The sequence below is a fragment of the Mesoplodon mirus genome, assembly GCF_964341445.2.
Source record: "Mesoplodon mirus genome assembly, chromosome: 1".
Lineage (NCBI taxonomy): Eukaryota > Metazoa > Chordata > Mammalia > Artiodactyla > Ziphiidae > Mesoplodon > Mesoplodon mirus.
The window spans coordinates 177,105,314-177,128,797 of NC_138976.1; positions in this window are offsets into that span (position 1 = coordinate 177,105,314).

The window sequence follows — 23,484 nt, forward strand, 5'->3', positions numbered from 1 at the left end:
CTAGCTCCTAAAGTTTACCAAACCTGACACAAGAGGAAATCATTTAAGGTCATCATGTCTGCCCTTGGCATTCTCGGAACGCCCTGGCCTCAGGATGCAGCCTCTGTAGTCCATGGTAACCTGCGGAAAGGTGGCGGGGCTGAGGGTGGTTGGAACTCTAGCCTCACTGAAGGAGTGGGTGTGGCCATCTCTGCTGTGACTGAACAAAGTGCAGGGGAGCAGGGGTCCCCGTGCAGGGCCCTCAGAGCACGGCAGGTCCAGTGGTCTGTCACAAGCATTTAGGCCCAGGCCAAAGGGCGCCTTCTTTGTCTGCACAGCTGCCCAAACTCTCACCTTTCCACTCAGGCCGACCTCTTACTTGAAGTGTGTGTGGAACCTGTCCTCACAGTACACCTCGCTGCACAGCTAACCATAGGTCTGGGCATCGTAGCTTCCTGCCAGGTGACCGAAGTTCGCAGGCAGATGTGTCCCAGGGACACATGCAAAGAGGCTCCTGCCCAGGCAACAGGCTGCCCACTGCCCCTGCCCCAGATCGGGGGCCGCCAATCAGCCCTGTCTGAATCCCCTGCCTCTAAAGGGAGTATTGGACCAACACTTGTAGAAAACGGTGTCCTCGTGGGCAACTCATTGGAGGGACACAAATAAATCTTTGCCGTCTTTCTGCGGAAGCTTACGAGCGTTCACACCTAAGCGTCTTACAAGGTCAGCTGTTTAGCTAAACATGAGCTCATGATCTAAATTTACACAATAATGAATAAATCAGCTACGAGGGGAGACAATCAGTAAAGACTATCAATACCAGAATTAGATTCCCAAGGCAATCCATCAATTGTTGGAATAATCAGGTGTAAGGCAGAATATATACATAAAACTGGAACTGAAACAAGGAACAAGGATGTTTTCAAAGACTGGTAGGATCTCTAAAACATTTTTAAAGTACATGTCATTGATAAAGCTAAATACTCAAAGGTTGTGTAATACAACAGATTAAGCATTGAGAAGAGTGAAATTATGCTGTTTTGAAAACTATGGCAGGTGAGATTTTCTGCCTAATTATATAAGGAGATTTCTCTAAAAATACATATTATTTCAATGACTTATTGGCTGTGAAATAATTTAAGGGTATTTCAAATGGCTTGTCTGCAAAGAAAGGTGAGATGTAGGGAATCACAGAAAGTCGAGGGGAAAATAGGTCAATATATACATTGCTATATGGTGAACTAAACCTTAGGCCAGCAACAATGGAGAGGACCTGACCCTTAGAAACTTACAAGTAAGCTGAAATCTTCAAAAGTTCAAATCTTTATAAGTAAAATATTTATTAAAATGAATAACCAAGTGTTTTAATTGACATCAGAAGATCAAAACAATAAACCCTGAGAACATAGAAAAAAGATAAATAAAGATATGAGCAGAACTTAATACAACAGAAAACGTATAAATATGAGGTGATTTAGTAAGTCCAAAGAATCTTCTTTAAAAAGATTGAAAAGACACACTTTGATTAAGGAAAACAAATACATAAGTAAAGAATATACAGAAAGAATCAGGACTATGTTATAACAGAGAATATATGAAATGCCAGTAAATTTGAACATTTCTGTAAAGTGGACCATTTCCTAGCTCCTAAAGTTTACCAAACCTGACACAAGAGGAAATCATTTAAGGTCATCATGTCTGCCCTTGGCATTCTCGGAACGCCCTGGCCTCAGGATGCAGCCTCTGTAGTCCATGGTAACCTGCGGAGAGGGGGCGGGGCTGAGGGTGGTTGGAACTCTGCCCTCACTGAAGGAGTGGGTGTGGCCATCTCTGCTGTGACTGAACAAAGTGCAGGGGAGCAGGGGGCCCATGACAGGGCCCTCAGAGCACGGCAGGTCCAGTGGGGCGACACAAGCATTTAGGCCCAGGCCAAAGGGCGCCTTCTTTGTCTGCACAGCTGCCCAAACTCTCACCTTCCCACTCAGGCCGACCCCTTACTTGAAGTGTGTGTGAAACCTGTCCTCACAGTACACCTCGCTGCACAGCTAACCATAGGTCTGGGCATCGTAGCTTCCTGCCAGGTGACCGAAGTTCGCAGGCAGATGTGTCCCAAGGACACATGCAAAGAGGCTCCTGCCCGGGCCACAGGCTGCCCACTGCCCCTGCCCCAGATCGGGGGACGCCAATCAGCCCTGTCGGAGTCCCCTTCCTCTAGAGGGAGTATTGGACCAACACTTGTAGAAAATGGTGTCCTCGTGGGCAACTCAATGGAGGGACAGAAATAAATCTTTGCCATCTTTCTGCGGAAGCTTACGAGCGTTCACACCTAAGCGTCTTACAAGGTCAGCTGTTTAGCTAAACATGAGCTCATGATCTAAATTTACACAATAATGAAGAAATCAGCTACGAGGGGAGACAATCAGTAAAGACTATCAATACCAGAATTAGATTCCCAAGGCCATCCATCAATTGTTGGAATAATCAGGTGCAAGGCAGAATATATACATAAAACTGGAACTGAAACAAGGAACAAGGATGTTTTCAAAGACTGGTAGGATCTCTAAAACATTTTTAAAGTACATGTCATTGATAAAGCTAAATACTGAAAGGTTGTGTAATACAACAGATTAAGCATTGAGAAGAGTGAAATTATGCTGTTTTGAAAACTATGGCAGGTGAGATTTTCTGCCTAATTATATAAGAAGATTTCTCTAAAAATACACATTATTTCAATGACTTATTGGCTGTGAAATAAGTTAAGGGTATTTCAAATGGCTTGTCTGCAAAGAAAGGTGAGATGTAGGGAATCACAGAAAGTCGAGGGGAAAATAGGTCAATATATACATTGCTATATGGTGAACGAAACCTTAGGCCAGCAACAATGGAGAGGACCTGACCCTTAGAAACTTACAAGTAAGCTGGAATCTTCAAAAGTTCAAATCTTTATAAGTAAAATATTTATTAAAATGAATAACCAAGTGTTTTAATTGACATCAGAAGATCAAAACAATAAACCCTGAGAACATAGAAAAAAGATAAATAAAGATATGAGCAGAACTTAATACAACAGAAAACGTATAAAATTGAGGTGATTTAGTAAGTCCAAAGAATCTTCTTTGAAAAGATTGAAAAGACACACTTTGATTAAGGAAAACAAAAACATAAGTATAGAATATACAGAAAGAATCAGGACAATGTTATAGCAGAGAATATATGAAATGCCAGTAAATTTGAACATTTCTGTAAAGTGGACCATTTCCTAGCTCCTAAAGTTTACCAAACCTGACACAAGAGGAAATCATTTAAGGTCATCATGTCTGCCCTTGGCATTCTCGGAACGCCCTGGCCTCAGGATGCAGCCTCTGTAGTCCATGGTAACCTGCGGAGAGGGGGCGGGGCTGAGGGTGGTTGGAACTCTGCCCTCACTGAAGGAGTGGGTGTGGCCATCTCTGCTGTGACTGAACAAAGGGCAGGGGAGCAGGGGGCCCAGGGCAGGGCCCTCAGAGCACGGCAGGTCCAGTGGTGTGTCACAAGCATATAGGCCCAGGCCAAAGGGCGCCTTCTTTGTCTGCACAGCTGCCCAAACTCTCACCTTTCCACGCAGGCCGACCTCTTACTTGAAGTGTGTGTGGAACCTGTCCTCACAGTACACCTCGCTGCACAGCTAACCATAGGTCTGGGCATCGTAGCTTCCTGCCAGGTGACCGAAGTTCGCAGGCAGATGTGTCCCAGGGATACATGCAAAGAGGCTCCTGCCCCAGATCGGGGGCCACCAATCAGCCCTGTCGGAGTCCCCTTTCTCTAGAGGGAGTATTGGACCAACACTTTTAGAAAACGGTGTCCTCGTGGGCAACTCATTGGAGGGACACAAATAAATCTTTGCCGTCTTTCTGCGGAATCTTACGAGCGTTCACACCTAAGCGTCTTACAAGGTCAGCTGTTTAGCTAAACATGAGCTCATGATCTAAATTTACACAATAATGAAGAAATCAGCTACGAGGGGAGACAATCAGTAAAGACTATCAATACCAGAATTAGATTCCCAAGGCCATCCATCAATTGTTGGAATAATCAGGTGCAAGGCAGAATATATACATAAAACTGGAACTGAAACAACGAACAAGGTTGTTTTCAAAGACTGGTAGGATCTCTAAAACATTTTTAAAGTACATGTCATTGATAAAGCTAAATACTCAAACGTTGTGTAATACAACAGATTAAGCATTGAGAAGAGTGAAATTATGCTGTTTTGAAAACTATGGCAGGTGAGATTTTCTGCCTAATTATATAAGAAGATTTCTCTTAAAGTACATATTATTTCAATGACTTATTAGCTGTGAAATAAGTTAAGGGTATTTCAAATGGCTTGTCTGCAAAGAAAGGTGAGATGTAGGGAATCACAGAAAGTCGAGGGGAAAATAGGTCAATATATACATTGCTATATGGTGAACTAAACCTTAGGCCAGCAACAATGGAGAGGACCTGACCCTTAGAACCTTACAAGTAAGCTGGAATCTTCAAAAGTTCAAATCTTTATAAGTAAAATATTTATTAAAATGAATAACCAAGTGTTTTAATTGACATCAGAAGATCAAAACAATAAACCCTGAGAACATAGAAAAAAGATAAATAAAGATATGAGCAGAACTTAATACAACACAAAACGTATAAAATTGAGGTGATTTAGTAAGTCCAAAGAATCTTCTTTGAAAAGATTGAAAAGACACACTTTGATTAAGGAAAACAAAAACATAAGTAAAGAATATACAGAAAGAATCAGGACAATGTTATAGCAGAGAATATAAGAAATGCCAGTAAATTTGAACATTTCTGTAAAGTGGACCATTTCCTAGCTCCTAAAGTTTACCAAACCTGACACAAGAGGAAATCATTTAAGGTCATCATGTCTGCCCTTGGCATTCTCGGAACGCCCTGGCCTCAGGATGCAGCCTCTGTTGTCCATGGTAACCTGCAGAGAGGGGGCGGGGCTGAGGGTGGTTGGAACACTACCCTCACTGAAGGAGTGGGTGTGGCCATCTCTGCTGTGACTGAACAAAGGGCAGGGGAGCAGGGGGCCCAGGGCAGGGCCCTCAGAGCACGGCAGGTCCAGTGGGGTGTCACAAGCATTTAGGCCCAGGCCAAAGGGCGCCTTCTTTGTCTGCACAGCTGCCCAAACTCTCACCTTTCCACTCAGGCCGACCTCTTACTTGAAGTGTGTGTGGAACCTGCCCTCACAGTACACCTCGCTGCACAGCTAACCATAGGTCTGGGCATCGTAGCTTCCTGCCAGTTGACCGAAGTTCGCAGGCAGATGTGTCCCAGGGAAACATGCAAAGAGGCTCCTGCCCGGGCCAAAGGCTGCCCACTGCCTCTGCCCCAGATCGGGGGCCGCCAATCAGCCCTGTCGGAGTCCCCTGCCTCTAGAGGGAGTATTGGACCAACACTTGTAGTAAACGGTGTCCTCGTGGGCAACTCATTGGAGGGACACAAATAAATCTTTGCCGACTTTCTGCGGAAGCTTACGAGCGTTCACACCTAAGCGTCTTACAAGGTCAGCTGTTTAGCTAAACATGAGCTCATGATCTAAATTTACACAATAATGAAGAAATCAGCAACGAGGGGAGACAATCAGTATAGACTATCAATACCAGAATTAGATTCCCAAGGCCATCCATCAATTGTTGGAATAATCAGGTGCAAGGCAGAATATATACATAAAACTGGACCTGAAACAAGGAACAAGGATGTTTTCAAAGACTGGTAGGATCTATACATGTCATTGATAAAGCTAAATACTCAAAGGTTGTGTAATACAACAGATTAAGCATTGAGAAGAGTGAAATTATGCTGTTTTGAAAACTATGGCTGGTGAGATTTTCTGCCTAATTATATAAGAAGATTTCTCTAAAAATACACATTATTTCAATGACTTATTGGCTGTGAAATAAGTTAAGGGTATTTCAAATGGCTTGTCTGCAAAGAAAGGTGAGATGTAGGGAATCACAGAAAGTCGAGGGGAAAATAGGTCAATATATACATTGTTATGGTGAACTAAACCTTAGGCCAGCAACAATGGAGAGGACCTGACCCTTAGAAACTTACAAGTAAGCTGGAATCTTCAAAAGTTCAAATCTTTATAAGTAAAATATTTATTAAAATGAATAACCAAGTGTTTTAATTGACATCAGAAGATCAAAACAATAAACACTGAGAACATAGAAAAAAGATAAATAAAGATATGAGCAGAGCTTAATACAACAGAAAACGTATAAAATTGAGGTGATTTAGTAAGTCCAAAGAATCTTCTTTGAAAAGATTGAAAAGACACACTTTGATTAAGGAAAACAAAAACATAAGTAAAGAATATACAGAAAGAATCAGGACAATGTTATAGCAGAGAATATATGAAATGCCAGTAAATTTGAACATTTCTGTAAGTGGACCATTTCCTAGCTCCTAAAGTTTACCAAACCTGACACAAGAGGAAATCATTTAAGGTCATCATGTCTGCCCTTGGCATCCTCGGAACACCCTGGCCTCAGGATGCAGCCTCTGTAGTCCATGGTAACCTGCGGAGAGGGGTCGGGGCTGAGGGTGGTTGGAACCCTGGCCTCACTGAAGGAGTGGGTGTGGCCATCTCTGCTGTGACTGAACAAAGGGCAGGGGAGCAGGGGGCCAAGGGAAGGGCCCTCAGAGCACGGCAGGTCCAGTGGGGTGTCACAAGCATTTAGGCCCAGGCCAAAGGGCGCCTTCTTTGTCTGCACAGCTGCCCAAACTCTCACCTTTCCACTCAGGCCGACCTCTTACTTGAAGTGTGTGTGGAACCTGTCCTCACAGTACACCTCGCTGCACAGCTAACCATAGGTCTGGGCATCGTAGCTTCCTGCCAGGTGACCGAAGTTCGCAGGCAGATGTGTCCCAGGGATACATGCAAAGAGGCTCCTGCCCGGGCCACAGGCTGCCCACTGCACCTGCCCCAGATCGGGGGCCACCAATCAGCCCTGTCGGTGTCCCCTTCCTCTAGAGGGAGTATTGGACCAACACTTGTAGAAAACGGTGTCCTCGTGGGCAACTCATTGGAGGGACACAAATAAATCTTTGCCGTCTTTCTGCGGAATCTTATGAGCGTTCACACCTAAGCGTCTTACAAGGTCAGCTGTTTAGCTAAACATGAGCTCATGATCTAAATTTACACAATAATGAAAAAATCAGCTACGAGGGGAGACAATCAGTAAAGACTATCAATACCAGAATTAGATTCCCAAGGCCATCCATCAATTGTTGGAATAATCAGGTGCAAGGCAGAATATATACATAAAACTGGAACTGAAACAACGAACAAGGTTGTTTTCAAAGACTGGTAGGATCTCTAAAACATTTTTAAAGTACATGTCATTGATAAAGCTAAATACTCAAACGTTGTGTAATACAACAGATTAAGCATTGAGAAGAGTGAAATTATGCTGTTTTGAAAACTATGGCAGGTGAGATTTTCTGCCTAATTATATAAGAAGATTTCTCTAAAAATACACATTATTTCAATGACTTATTGGCTGTGAAATAAGTTAAGGGTATTTCAAATGGCTTGTCTGCAAAGAAAGGTGAGATGTAGGGAATCACAGAAAGTCGAGGGGAAAATAGGTCAATATATACATTGCTATATGGTGAACTAAACCTTAGGCCAGCAACAATGGAGAGGACCTGACCCTTAGAACCTTACAAGTAAGCTGGAATCTTCAAAAGTTCAAATCTTTATAAGTAAAATATTTATTAAAATGAATAACCAAGTGTTTTAATTGACATCAGAAGATCAAAACAATAAACCCTGAGAACATAGAAGAAAGATAAATAAAGATATGAGCAGAACTTAATACAACACAAAACGTATAAAATTGAGGTGATTTAGTAAGTCCAAAGAATCTTCTTTGAAAAGATTGAAAAGACACACTTTGATTAAGGAAAACAAAAACATAAGTAAAGAATATACAGAAAGAATCAGGACAATGTTATAGCAGAGAATATAAGAAATGCCAGTAAATTTGAACATTTCTGTAAAGTGGACCATTTCCTAGCTCCTAAAGTTTACCAAACCTGACACAAGAGGAAATCATTTAAGGTCATCATGTCTGCCCTTGGCATTCTCGGAACGCCCTGGCCTCAGGATGCAGCCTCTGTTGTCCATGGTAACCTGCGGAGAGGGGGCGGGGCTGAGGGTGGTTGTAACTCTGCCCTCACTGAAGGAGTGGGTGTGGCCATCTCTGCTGTGACTGAACAAAGGGCAGGGGAGCAGGGGGCCCAGGGCAGGGCCCTCAGAGCCCGGCAGGTCCAGTGGGGTGTCACAAGCATTTAGGCCCAGGCCAAAGGGCGCCTTCTTTGTCTGCACAGCTGCCCAAACTCTCACCTTTCCACACAGGCCGACCTCTTACTTGAAGTGTGTGTGGAACCTGCCCTCACAGTACACCTCACTGCACAGCTAACCATAGGTCTGGGCATCGTAGCTTCCTGCCAGTTGACCGAAGTTCGCAGGCAGATATGTCCCAGGGAAACATGCAAAGAGTCTCCTGCCCGGGCCAAAGGCTGCCCACTGCCTCTGCCCCAGATCGGGGGCCGCCAATCAGCCCTGTCGGAGTCCCCTGCCTCTAGAGGGAGTATTGGACCAACACTTGTAGAAAACGGTGTCCTCGTGGGCAACTCATTGGAGGGACACAAATAAATCTTTGCCGACTTTCTGCTGAAGCTTATGAGCGTTCACACCTAAGCGTCTTACAAGGTCAGCTGTTTAGCTAAACATGAGCTCATGATCTAAATTTACACAATAATGAAGAAATCAGCTACGAGGGGAGACAATCAGTAAAGACTATCAATACCAGAATTAGATTCCCAAGGCCATCCATCAATTGTTGGAATAATCAGGTGCAAGGCAGAATATATACATAAAACTGGAACTGAAACAAGGAACAAGGTTGTTTTCAAAGACTGGTAGGATCTCTAAAACATTTTTAAAGTACATGTCATTGATAAAGCTAAATACTCAAACGTTGTGTAATACAACAGATTAAGCATTGAGAAGAGTGAAATTATGCTGTTTTGAAAACTATGGCAGGTGAGATTTTCTGCCTAATTATATAAGAAGATTTCTCTAAAAATACACATTATTTCAATGACTTATTGGCTGTGAAATAAGTTAAGGGTATTTCAAATGGCTTGTCTGCAAAGAAAGGTGAGATGTAGGGAATCACAGAAAGTCGAGGGGAAAATAGGTCAATATATACATTGCTATATGGTGAACTAAACCTTAGGCCAGCAACAATGGAGAGGACCTGACCCTTAGAACCTTACAAGTAAGCTGGAATCTTCAAAAGTTCGAATCTTTATAAGTAAAATATTTATTAAAATGAATAACCAAGTGTTTTAATTGACATCAGAAGATCAAAACAATAAACCCTGAGAACATAGAAAAAAGATAAATAAAGATATGAGCAGAACTTAATACAACACAAAACGTATAAAATTCAGGTGATTTAGTAAGTCCAAAGAATCTTCTTTGAAAAGATTGAAAAGACACACTTTGATTAAGGAAAACAAAAACATAAGTAAAGAATATACAGAAAGAATCAGGACAATGTTATAGCAGAGAATATAAGAAATGCCAGTAAATTTGAACATTTCTGTAAAGTGGACCATTTCCTAGCTCCTAAAGTTTACCAAACCTGACACAAGAGGAAATCATTTAAGGTCATCATGTCTGCCCTTGGCATTCTCGGAACCCCCTGGCCTCAGGATGCAGCCTCTGTAGTCCAAGGTAACCTGCGGAGAGGGGGCGGAGCTAAGGTTGGTTGGAACTCTGCCCTCACTGAAGGAGTGGGTGTGGCCATCTCTGCTGTGACTGAACAAAGGGCAGGGGAGCAGTGGGCCCAGGGCAGGGCCCTCAGAGCACGGCAGGTCCAGTGGGGTGTCACAAGCATTTAGGCCCAGGCCAAAGGGCGCCTTCTTTGTCTGCACAGCTGCCCAAACTCTCACCTTTCCACACAGGCCGACCTCTTACTTGAAGTGTGTGTGGAACCTGCCCTCACAGTACACCTCACTGCACAGCTAACCATAGGTCTGGGCATCGTAGCTTCCTGCCAGTTGACCGAAGTTCGCAGGCAGATATGTCCCAGGGAAACATGCAAAGAGTCTCCTGCCCGGGCCAAAGGCTGCCCACTGCCTCTGCCCCAGATCGGGGGCCGGCAATCAGCCCTGTCGGAGTCCCCTGCCTCTAGAGGGAGTATTGGACCAACACTTGTAGAAAACGGTGTCCTCGTGGGCAACTCATTGGAGGGACACAAATAAATCTTTGCCGACTTTCTGCTGAAGCTTATGAGCGTTCACACCTAAGCGTCTTACAAGGTCAGCTGTTTAGCTAAACATGAGCTCATGATCTAAATTTACACAATAATGAAGAAATCAGCTACGAGGGGAGACAATCAGTAAAGACTATCAATACCAGAATTAGATTCCCAAGGCCATCCATCAATTGTTGGAATAATCAGGTGCAAGGCAGAATATATACATAAAACTGGAACTGAAACAAGGAACAAGGTTGTTTTCAAAGACTGGTAGGATCTCTAAAACATTTTTAAAGTACATGTCATTGATAAAGCTAAATACTCAAACGTTGTGTAATACAACAAATTAAGCATTGAGAAGAGTGAAATTATGCTGTTTTGAAAACTATGGCAGGTGAGATTTTCTGCCTAATTATATAAAAAGATTTCTCTAAAAATACACATTATTTCAATGACTTATTGGCTGTGAAATAAGTTAAGGGTATTTCAAATGGCTTGTCTGCAAAGAAAGGTGAGATGTAGGGAATCACAGAAAGTCGAGGGGAAAATAGGTCAATATATACATTGCTATATGGTGAACTAAACCTTAGGCCAGCAACAATGGAGAGGACCTGACCCTTAGAACCTTACAAGTAAGCTGGAATCTTCAAAAGTTCAAATCTTTATAAGTAAAATATTTATTAAAATGAATAACCAAGTGTTTTAATTGACATCAGAAGATCAAAACAATAAACCCTGAGAACATAGAAAAAAGATAAATAAAGATATGAGCAGAACTTAATACAACACAAAACGTATAAAATTGAGGTGATTTAGTAAGTCCAAAGAATCTTCTTTGAAAAGATTGAAAAGACACACTTTGATTAAGGAAAACAAAAACATAAGTAAAGAATATACAGAAAGAATCAGGACAATGTTATAGCAGAGAATATAAGAAATGCCAGTAAATTTGAACATTTCTGTAAAGTGGACGATTTCCTAGCTCCTAAAGTTTACCAAACCTGACACAAGAGGAAATCATTTAAGGTCATCATGTCTGCCCTTGGCATTCTCGGAACCCCCTGGCCTCAGGATGCAGCCTCTGTAGTCCAAGGTAACCTGCGGAGAGGGGGCGGAGCTAAGGTTGGTTGGAACTCTGCCCTCACTGAAGGAGTGGGTGTGGCCATCTCTGCTGTGACTGAACAAAGGGCAGGGGAGCAGGGGGCCCAGGGCAGGGCCCTCAGAGCACGGCAGGTCCAGTGGGGTGTCACAAGCATTTAGGCCCAGGCCAAAGGGCGCCTTCTTTGTCTGCACAGCTGCCCAAACTCTCACCTTTCCACTCAGGCCGACCTCTTATTTGAAGTGTGTGTGGAACCTGTCCTCACAGTACACCTCGCTGCACAGCTAACCATAGGTCTGGGCATCGTAGCTTCCTGCCAGGTGACCGAAGTTCGCAGGCAGATGTGTCCCAGGGATACATGCAAAGAGGCTCCTGCCCCAGATCGGGGGCCACCAATCAGCCCTGTCGGAGTCCCCTTTCTCTAGAGGGAGTATTGGACCAACACTTGTAGAAAACGGTGTCCTCGTGGGCAACTCATTGGAGGGACACAAATAAATCTTTGCTGTCTTTCTGCGGAATCTTACGAGCGTTCACACCTAAGCGTCTTACAAGGTCAGCTGTTTAGCTAAACATGAGCTCATGATCTAAATTTACACAATAATGAAGAAATCAGCTACGAGGGGAGACAATCAGTAAAGACTATCAATACCAGAATTAGATTCCCAAGGCCATCCATCAATTGTTGGAATAATCAGGTGCAAGGCAGAATATATACATAAAACTGGAACTGAAACAACGAACAAGGTTGTTTTCAAAGACTGGTAGGATCTCTCAAACATTTTTAAAGTACATGTCATTGATAAAGCTAAATACTCAAAGGTTGTGTAATACAACAGATTAAGCATTGAGAAGAGTGAAATTATGCTGTTTTTAAAACTATGGCAGGTGAGATTTTCTGCCTAATTATATTAGAAGATTTCTCTAAAAATACACATTATTTCAATGACTTATTGGCTGTGAAATAAGTTAAGGGTATTTCAAATGGCTTGTCTGCAAAGAAAGGTGAGATGTAGGGAATCACAGAAAGTCGAGGGGAAAATAGGTCAATATATACATTGCTATATGGTGAACTAAACCTTAGGCCAGCAACAATGGAGAGGACCTGACCCTTAGAAACTTACAAGTAAGCTGGAATCTTCAAAAGTTCAAATCTTTATAAGTAAAATATTTATTAAAATGAATAACCAAGTGTTTTAATTTACATCAGAAGATCAAAACAATAAACCCTGAGAACATAGAAAAAAAGATAAATAAAGATATGAGCAGAACTTAATACAACAGAAAACGTGTAAAATTCAGGTGATTTAGTAAGTCCAAAGAATCTTCTTTGAAAAGATTGAAAAGACACACTTTGATTAAGGAAAACAAAAACATAAGTATAGAATATACAGAAAGAATCAGGACAATGTTATAGCAGAGAATATATGAAATGCCAGTAAATTTGAACATTTCTGTAAAGTGGACCATTTCCTAGCTCCTAAAGTTTACCAAACTTGACACAAGAGGAAATCATTTAAGGTCATCATGTCTGCCCTTGGCATTCTCGGAACACACTGGCCTCAGGATGCAGCCTCTGTAGTCCATGGTAACCTGTGGAGAGGGGGCGGGGCTGAGGGTGGTTGGAACTCTGCCCTCACTGAAGGAGTGGGTGTGGCCATCTCTGCTGTGACTGAACAAAGGGCAGGGGAGCAGGGGGCCCAGGGCAGGGCCCTCAGAGCACGGCAGGTCCAGTGGGCTGTCACAAGCATTTAGGCCGAGGCCAAAGGGCGCCTTCTTTGTTTGCACAGCTGCACAAACTCTCACCTTTCCACTCAGGCCGACCTCTTACTTGAAGTGTGTGTGGAACCTGTCCTCACAGTACACCTCGCTGCACAGCTAACCATAGGTCTGGGCATCGTAGCTTCCTGCCAGGTGACCGAAGTTCGCAGGCAGATGTGTCCCAGGGACACATGCAAAGAGGCTCCTGCCCGGGCCACAGGCTGCCCACTGCCCCTGCCCCAGATCGGGGGACGCCAATCAGCCCTGTCGGAGTCCCCTGCCTCTAGAGTGAGTATTGGAACAACACTTGTAGAAAACGGTGTCCTCGTGGGCAACTCATTGGAGGGACACAAATAAATCTTTGCCGTCTTTCAGCAGAAGCTTAAGAGCGTTCACACCTAAGCGTCTTACAAGGCCAGCTGTTTAGCTAAACATGAGCTCATGATCTAAATTTACACAATAATGAAAAAATCAGCTACGAGGGGAGACAATCTTTAAAGACTATCAATACCAGAATTAGATTCCCAAGGCCATCCATCAATTGTTGGAATAATCAGGTGCAAGGCAGAATATATACATAAAACTGGAACTGAAACAAGGAACAAGGATGTTTTCAAAGACTGGTAGGATCTCTAAAACATTTTTAAAGTACATGTCATTGATAAAGCTAAATACTCAAAGGTTGTGTAATACAACAGATTAAGCATTGAGAAGAGTGAAATTATGCTGTTTTGAAAACTATGGCAGGTGAGATTTTCTGCCTAATTATATAAGAAGATTTCTCTAAAAATACACATTATTTCAATGACTTATTAGCTGTGAAATAAGTTAAGGGTATTTCAAATGGCTTGTCTGCAAAGAAAGGTGAGATGTAGGGAATCACAGAAAGTCGAGGGGAAAATAGGTCAATATATACATTGCTATATGGTGAACTAAACCTTAGGCCAGCAACAATGGAGAGGACCTGACCCTTAGAAACTTACAAGTAAGCTGGAATCTTCAAAAGTTCAAATCTTTATAAGTAAAATATTTATTAAAATGAATAACCAAGTGTTTTAATTGACATCAGAAGATCAAAACAATAAACCCTGAGAACATAGAAAAAAGATAAATAAAGATATGAGCAGAACTTAATACAACAGAAAACGGATAAAATTGAGGTGATATAGTAAGTCCAAAGAATCTTCTTTGAAAAGATTGAAAAGACACACTTTGATTAAGGAAAACAAAAACATAAGTAAAGAATATACAGAAAGAATCAGGACAATGTTATAGCAGAGAATATAAGAAATGCCAGTAAATTTGAACATTTCTGTAAAGTGGACCATTTCCTAGCTCCTAAAGTTTACCAAACCTGACACAAGAGGAAATCATTTAAGGTCATCATGTCTGCCCTTGGCATTCTCGGAACGCCCTGGCCTCAGGATGCAGCCTCTGTAGTCCATGGTAACCTGCGGAGAGGGGGCGGGGCTGAGGGTGGTTGGAACTCTGGCCTCACTGAAGGAGTGGGTGTGGCCATCTCTGCTGTGACTGAACAAAGGGCAGGGGAGCAGGGGGCCCAGGGCAGGGCCCTCAGAGCACGGCAGGTCCTGTGGGGTGTCACAAGCATTTAGGCCCAGGTCAAAGGGCGCCTTCTTTCTCTGCACAGCTGCCCAAACTCTCACCTTTCCACTCAGGCCGACCTCTTACTTGAAGTGTGTGTGGAACCTGTCCTCACAGTACACCTCGCTGCACAGTTAACCATAGGTCTGGGCATCGTAGCTTCCTGCCAGGTGACCGAAGTTCGCAGGCAGATGTGTCCCAGGGACACATGCAAAGAGGCTCCTGCCCGGGCCACAAGCTGCCCACTGCCCCTGCCCCAGATCGGGGGCCGCCAATCAGCCCTGTCGGAGTCCCCTGCCTCTAGAGGGAGTATTGGACCAACACTTGTAGAAAACGGTGTCCTCGTGGGCAACTCATTAGAGGGACACAAATAAATCTTTGCCGTCTTTCTGTGGAAGCTTACGAACGTTCACACCTAAGCGTCTTACAAGGTCAGCTGTTTAGCTAAACATGAGCTCATGATCTAAATTTACACAATAATGAAGAAATCAGCTACGAGGGGAGACAATCAGTAAAGACTATCAATACCAGAATTAGATTCCCAAGGCCATCCATCAATTGTTGGAATAATCAGGTGCAAGGCAGAATATATACATAAAACTGGAACTGAAACAAGGAACAAGGATGTTTTCAAAGACTGGTAGGATCTCTAAAACATTTTTAAAGGACATGTCATTGATAAAGCTAAATACTCAAAGGTTGTGTAATACAACAGATTAAGCATTGAGAAGAGTGAAATTTTGCTGTTTTGAAAACTATGGCAGGTGAGATTTTCTGCCTAATTATATAAGAAGATTTCTCTAAAAATACACATTATTTCAATGACTTATTGGCTGTGAAATAAGTTAAGGGTATTTCAAATGGCTTGTCTGCAAAGAAAGGTGAGATGTAGGGAATCACAGAAAGTCGAGGGGAAAATAGGTCAATATACACATTGCTATATGGTGAACTAAACCTTAGGCCAGCAACAATGGAGAGGACCTGACCCTTAGAAACTTACAAGTAAGCTGGAATCTTCAAAAGTTCAAATCTTTATATGTAAAATATTTATTAAAATGAATAACCAAGTGTTTTAATTGACATCAGATGATCAAAACAATCAACCCTGAGAACATAGAAAAAAGATAAATAAAGATATGAGCAGAACTTAATACAACAGAAAACGTATAAAATTCAGGTGATTTAGTAAGTCCAAAGAATCTTCTTTGAAAAGATTGAAAAGACACACTTTGATTAAGGAAAACAAAAACGTAAGTAAAGAATATACACAAAGAATCAGGACAATGTTATAGCAGAGAATATATGAAATGCCAGTAAATTTGAACATTTCTTTAAGTGGACCATTTCCTAGCTCCTAAAGTTTACCAAACCTGACACAAGAGGAAATCATTTAAGGTCATCATGTCTGCCCTTGGCATTCTCGGAACGCCCTGGCCTCAGGATGCAGCCTCTGTAGTCCATGGTAACCTGCGGAAAGGTGGCGGGGCTGAGGGTGGTTGGAACTCTAGCCTCACTGAAGGAGTGGGTGTGGCCATCTCTGCTGTGACTGAACAAAGTGCAGGGGAGCAGGGGGCCCCGTGCAGGGCCCTCAGAGCACGGCAGGTCCAGTGGGCTGTCACAAGCATTTAGGCCCAGGCCAAAGGGCGCCTTCTTTGTCTGCACAGCTGCCCAAACTCTCACCTTTCCACTCAGGCCGACCTCTTACTTGAAGTGTGTGTGGAACCTGTCCTCACAGTACACCTCGCTGCACAGCTAACCATAGGTCTGGGCATCGTAGCTTCCTGCCAGGTGACCGAAGTTCGCAGGCAGATGTGTCCCAGGGACACATGCAAAGAGGCTCCTGCCCAGGCAACAGGCTGCCCACTGCCCCTGCCCCAGATCGGGGGCCGCCAATCAGCCCTGTCTGAATCCCCTGCCTCTAAAGGGAGTATTGGACCAACACTTGTAGAAAACGGTGTCCTCGTGGGCAACTCATTGGAGGGACACAAATAAATCTTTGCCGTCTTTCTGCGGAAGCTTACGAGCGTTCACACCTAAGCGTCTTACAAGGTCAGCTGTTTAGCTAAACATGAGCTCATGATCTAAATTTACACAATAATGAATAAATCAGCTACGAGGGGAGACAATCAGTAAAGACTATCAATACCAGAATTAGATTCCCAAGGCCATCCATCAATTGTTGGAATAATCAGGTGTAAGGCAGAATATATACATAAAACTGGAACTGAAACAAGGAACAGGGATGTTTTCAAAGACTGGTAGGATCTCTAAAACATTTTTAAAGTACATGTCATTGATAAAGCTAAATACTCAAAGGTTGTGTAATACAACAGATTAAGCATTGAGAAGAGTGAAATTATGCTGTTTTGAAAACTATGGCAGGTGAGATTTTCTGCCTAATTATATAAGGAGATTTCTCTAAAAATACATATTATTTCAATGACTTATTGGCTGTGAAATAATTTAAGGGTATTTCAAATGGCTTGTCTGCAAAGAAAGGTGAGATGTAGGGAATCACAGAAAGTCGAGGGGAAAATAGGTCAATATATACATTGCTATATGGTGAACTAAACCTTAGGCCAGCAACAATGGAGAGGACCTGACCCTTAGAAACTTACAAGTAAGCTGAAATCTTCAAAAGTTCAAATCTTTATAAGTAAAATATTTATTAAAATGAATAACCAAGTGTTTTAATTGACATCAGAAGATCAAAACAATAAACCCTGAGAACATAGAAAAAAGATAAATAAAGATATGAGCAGAACTTAATACAACAGAAAACGTATAAATATGAGGTGATTTAGTAAGTCCAAAGAATCTTCTTTAAAAAGATTGAAAAGACACACTTTGATTAAGGAAAACAAAAACATAAGTAAAGAATATACAGAAAGAATCAGGACTATGTTATAACAGAGAATATATGAAATGCCAGTAAATTTGAACATTTCTGTAAAGTGGACCATTTCCTAGCTCCTAAAGTTTACCAAACCTGACACAAGAGGAAATCATTTAAGGTCATCATGTCTGCCCTTGGCATTCTCGGAACGCCCTGGCCTCAGGATGCAGCCTCTGTAGTCCATGGTAACCTGCGGAGAGGGGGCGGGGCTGAGGGTGGTTGGAACTCTGCCCTCACTGAAGGAGTGGGTGTGGCCATCTCTGCTGTGACTGAACAAAGTGCAGGGGAGCAGGGGGCCCATGACAGGGCCCTCAGAGCACGGCAGGTCCAGTGGGGCGACACAAGCATTTAGGCCCAGGCCAAAGGGCGCCTTCTTTGTCTGCACAGCTGCCCAAACTCTCACCTTCCCACTCAGGCCGACCCCTTACTTGAAGTGTGTGTGAAACCTGTCCTCACAGTACACCTCGCTGCACAGCTAACCATAGGTCTGGGCATCGTAGCTTCCTGCCAGGTGACCGAAGTTCGCAGGCAGATGTGTCCCAAGGACACATGCAAAGAGGCTCCTGCCCGGGCCACAGGCTGCCCACTGCCCCTGCCCCAGATCGGGGGACGCCAATCAGCCCTGTCGGAGTCCCCTTCCTCTAGAGGGAGTATTGGACCAACACTTGTAGAAAATGGTGTCCTCGTGGGCAACTCAATGGAGGGACAGAAATAAATCTTTGCCATCTTTCTGCGGAAGCTTACGAGCGTTCACACCTAAGCGTCTTACAAGGTCAGCTGTTTAGCTAAACATGAGCTCATGATCTAAATTTACACAATAATGAAGAAATCAGCTACGAGGGGAGACAATCAGTAAAGACTATCAATACCAGAATTAGATTCCCAAGGCCATCCATCAATTGTTGGAATAATCAGGTGCAAGGCAGAATATATACATAAAACTGGAACTGAAACAAGGAACAAGGATGTTTTCAAAGACTGGTAGGATCTCTAAAACATTTTTAAAGGACATGTCATTGATAAAGCTAAATACTCAAAGGTTGTGTAATACAACAGATTAAGCATTGAGAAGAGTGAAATTTTGCTGTTTTGAAAACTATGGCAGGTGAGATTTTCTGCCTAATTATATAAGAAGATTTCTCTAAAAATACACATTATTTCAATGACTTATTGGCTGTGAAATAAGTTAAGGGTATTTCAAATGGCTTGTCTGCAAAGAAAGGTGAGATGTAGGGAATCACAGAAAGTCGAGGGGAAAATAGGTCAATATACACATTGCTATATGGTGAACTAAACCTTAGGCCAGCAACAATGGAGAGGACCTGACCCTTAGAAACTTACAAGTAAGCTGGAATCTTCAAAAGTTCAAATCTTTATATGTAAAATATTTATTAAAATGAATAACCAAGTGTTTTAATTGACATCAGATGATCAAAACAATCAACCCTGAGAACATAGAAAAAAGATAAATAAAGATATGAGCAGAACTTAATACAACAGAAAACGTATAAAATTCAGGTGATTTAGTAAGTCCAAAGAATCTTCTTTGAAAAGATTGAAAAGACACACTTTGATTAAGGAAAACAAAAACGTAAGTAAAGAATATACACAAAGAATCAGGACAATGTTATAGCAGAGAATATATGAAATGCCAGTAAATTTGAACATTTCTTTAAGTGGACCATTTCCTAGCTCCTAAAGTTTACCAAACCTGACACAAGAGGAAATCATTTAAGGTCATCATGTCTGCCCTTGGCATTCTCGGAACGCCCTGGCCTCAGGATGCAGCCTCTGTAGTCCATGGTAACCTGCGGAAAGGTGGCGGGGCTGAGGGTGGTTGGAACTCTAGCCTCACTGAAGGAGTGGGTGTGGCCATCTCTGCTGTGACTGAACAAAGTGCAGGGGAGCAGGGGGCCCCGTGCAGGGCCCTCAGAGCACGGCAGGTCCAGTGGGCTGTCACAAGCATTTAGGCCCAGGCCAAAGGGCGCCTTCTTTGTCTGCACAGCTGCCCAAACTCTCACCTTTCCACTCAGGCCGACCTCTTACTTGAAGTGTGTGTGGAACCTGTCCTCACAGTACACCTCGCTGCACAGCTAACCATAGGTCTGGGCATCGTAGCTTCCTGCCAGGTGACCGAAGTTCGCAGGCAGATGTGTCCCAGGGACACATGCAAAGAGGCTCCTGCCCAGGCAACAGGCTGCCCACTGCCCCTGCCCCAGATCGGGGGCCGCCAATCAGCCCTGTCTGAATCCCCTGCCTCTAAAGGGAGTATTGGACCAACACTTGTAGAAAACGGTGTCCTCGTGGGCAACTCATTGGAGGGACACAAATAAATCTTTGCCGTCTTTCTGCGGAAGCTTACGAGCGTTCACACCTAAGCGTCTTACAAGGTCAGCTGTTTAGCTAAACATGAGCTCATGATCTAAATTTACACAATAATGAATAAATCAGCTACGAGGGGAGACAATCAGTAAAGACTATCAATACCAGAATTAGATTCCCAAGGCCATCCATCAATTGTTGGAATAATCAGGTGTAAGGCAGAATATATACATAAAACTGGAACTGAAACAAGGAACAGGGATGTTTTCAAAGACTGGTAGGATCTCTAAAACATTTTTAAAGTACATGTCATTGATAAAGCTAAATACTCAAAGGTTGTGTAATACAACAGATTAAGCATTGAGAAGAGTGAAATTATGCTGTTTTGAAAACTATGGCAGGTGAGATTTTCTGCCTAATTATATAAGGAGATTTCTCTAAAAATACATATTATTTCAATGACTTATTGGCTGTGAAATAATTTAAGGGTATTTCAAATGGCTTGTCTGCAAAGAAAGGTGAGATGTAGGGAATCACAGAAAGTCGAGGGGAAAATAGGTCAATATATACATTGCTATATGGTGAACTAAACCTTAGGCCAGCAACAATGGAGAGGACCTGACCCTTAGAAACTTACAAGTAAGCTGAAATCTTCAAAAGTTCAAATCTTTATAAGTAAAATATTTATTAAAATGAATAACCAAGTGTTTTAATTGACATCAGAAGATCAAAACAATAAACCCTGAGAACATAGAAAAAAGATAAATAAAGATATGAGCAGAACTTAATACAACAGAAAACGTATAAATATGAGGTGATTTAGTAAGTCCAAAGAATCTTCTTTAAAAAGATTGAAAAGACACACTTTGATTAAGGAAAACAAAAACATAAGTAAAGAATATACAGAAAGAATCAGGACTATGTTATAACAGAGAATATATGAAATGCCAGTAAATTTGAACATTTCTGTAAAGTGGACCATTTCCTAGCTCCTAAAGTTTACCAAACCTGACACAAGAGGAAATCATTTAAGGTCATCATGTCTGCCCTTGGCATTCTCGGAACGCCCTGGCCTCAGGATGCAGCCTCTGTAGTCCATGGTAACCTGCGGAGAGGGGGCGGGGCTGAGGGTGGTTGGAACTCTGCCCTCACTGAAGGAGTGGGTGTGGCCATCTCTGCTGTGACTGAACAAAGTGCAGGGGAGCAGGGGGCCCATGACAGGGCCCTCAGAGCACGGCAGGTCCAGTGGGGCGACACAAGCATTTAGGCCCAGGCCAAAGGGCGCCTTCTTTGTCTGCACAGCTGCCCAAACTCTCACCTTCCCACTCAGGCCGACCCCTTACTTGAAGTGTGTGTGAAACCTGTCCTCACAGTACACCTCGCTGCACAGCTAACCATAGGTCTGGGCATCGTAGCTTCCTGCCAGGTGACCGAAGTTCGCAGGCAGATGTGTCCCAAGGACACATGCAAAGAGGCTCCTGCCCGGGCCACAGGCTGCCCACTGCCCCTGCCCCAGATCGGGGGACGCCAATCAGCCCTGTCGGAGTCCCCTTCCTCTAGAGGGAGTATTGGACCAACACTTGTAGAAAATGGTGTCCTCGTGGGCAACTCAATGGAGGGACAGAAATAAATCTTTGCCATCTTTCTGCGGAAGCTTACGAGCGTTCACACCTAAGCGTCTTACAAGGTCAGCTGTTTAGCTAAACATGAGCTCATGATCTAAATTTACACAATAATGAAGAAATCAGCTACGAGGGGAGACAATCAGTAAAGACTATCAATACCAGAATTAGATTCCCAAGGCCATCCATCAATTGTTGGAATAATCAGGTGCAAGGCAGAATATATACATAAAACTGGAACTGAAACAAGGAACAAGGATGTTTTCAAAGACTGGTAGGATCTCTAAAACATTTTTAAAGGACATGTCATTGATAAAGCTAAATACTCAAAGGTTGTGTAATACAACAGATTAAGCATTGAGAAGAGTGAAATTTTGCTGTTTTGAAAACTATGGCAGGTGAGATTTTCTGCCTAATTATATAAGAAGATTTCTCTAAAAATACACATTATTTCAATGACTTATTGGCTGTGAAATAAGTTAAGGGTATTTCAAATGGCTTGTCTGCAAAGAAAGGTGAGATGTAGGGAATCACAGAAAGTCGAGGGGAAAATAGGTCAATATACACATTGCTATATGGTGAACTAAACCTTAGGCCAGCAACAATGGAGAGGACCTGACCCTTAGAAACTTACAAGTAAGCTGGAATCTTCAAAAGTTCAAATCTTTATATGTAAAATATTTATTAAAATGAATAACCAAGTGTTTTAATTGACATCAGATGATCAAAACAATCAACCCTGAGAACATAGAAAAAAGATAAATAAAGATATGAGCAGAACTTAATACAACAGAAAACGTATAAAATTCAGGTGATTTAGTAAGTCCAAAGAATCTTCTTTGAAAAGATTGAAAAGACACACTTTGATTAAGGAAAACAAAAACGTAAGTAAAGAATATACACAAAGAATCAGGACAATGTTATAGCAGAGAATATATGAAATGCCAGTAAATTTGAACATTTCTTTAAGTGGACCATTTCCTAGCTCCTAAAGTTTACCAAACCTGACACAAGAGGAAATCATTTAAGGTCATCATGTCTGCCCTTGGCATTCTCGGAACGCCCTGGCCTCAGGATGCAGCCTCTGTAGTCCATGGTAACCTGCGGAAAGGTGGCGGGGCTGAGGGTGGTTGGAACTCTAGCCTCACTGAAGGAGTGGGTGTGGCCATCTCTGCTGTGACTGAACAAAGTGCAGGGGAGCAGGGGGCCCCGTGCAGGGCCCTCAGAGCACGGCAGGTCCAGTGGGCTGTCACAAGCATTTAGGCCCAGGCCAAAGGGCGCCTTCTTTGTCTGCACAGCTGCCCAAACTCTCACCTTTCCACTCAGGCCGACCTCTTACTTGAAGTGTGTGTGGAACCTGTCCTCACAGTACACCTCGCTGCACAGCTAACCATAGGTCTGGGCATCGTAGCTTCCTGCCAGGTGACCGAAGTTCGCAGGCAGATGTGTCCCAGGGACACATGCAAAGAGGCTCCTGCCCAGGCAACAGGCTGCCCACTGCCCCTGCCCCAGATCGGGGGCCGCCAATCAGCCCTGTCTGAATCCCCTGCCTCTAAAGGGAGTATTGGACCAACACTTGTAGAAAACGGTGTCCTCGTGGGCAACTCATTGGAGGGACACAAATAAATCTTTGCCGTCTTTCTGCGGAAGCTTACGAGCGTTCACACCTAAGCGTCTTACAAGGTCAGCTGTTTAGCTAAACATGAGCTCATGATCTAAATTTACACAATAATGAATAAATCAGCTACGAGGGGAGACAATCAGTAAAGACTATCAATACCAGAATTAGATTCCCAAGGCCATCCATCAATTGTTGGAATAATCAGGTGTAAGGCAGAATATATACATAAAACTGGAACTGAAACAAGGAACAAGGAT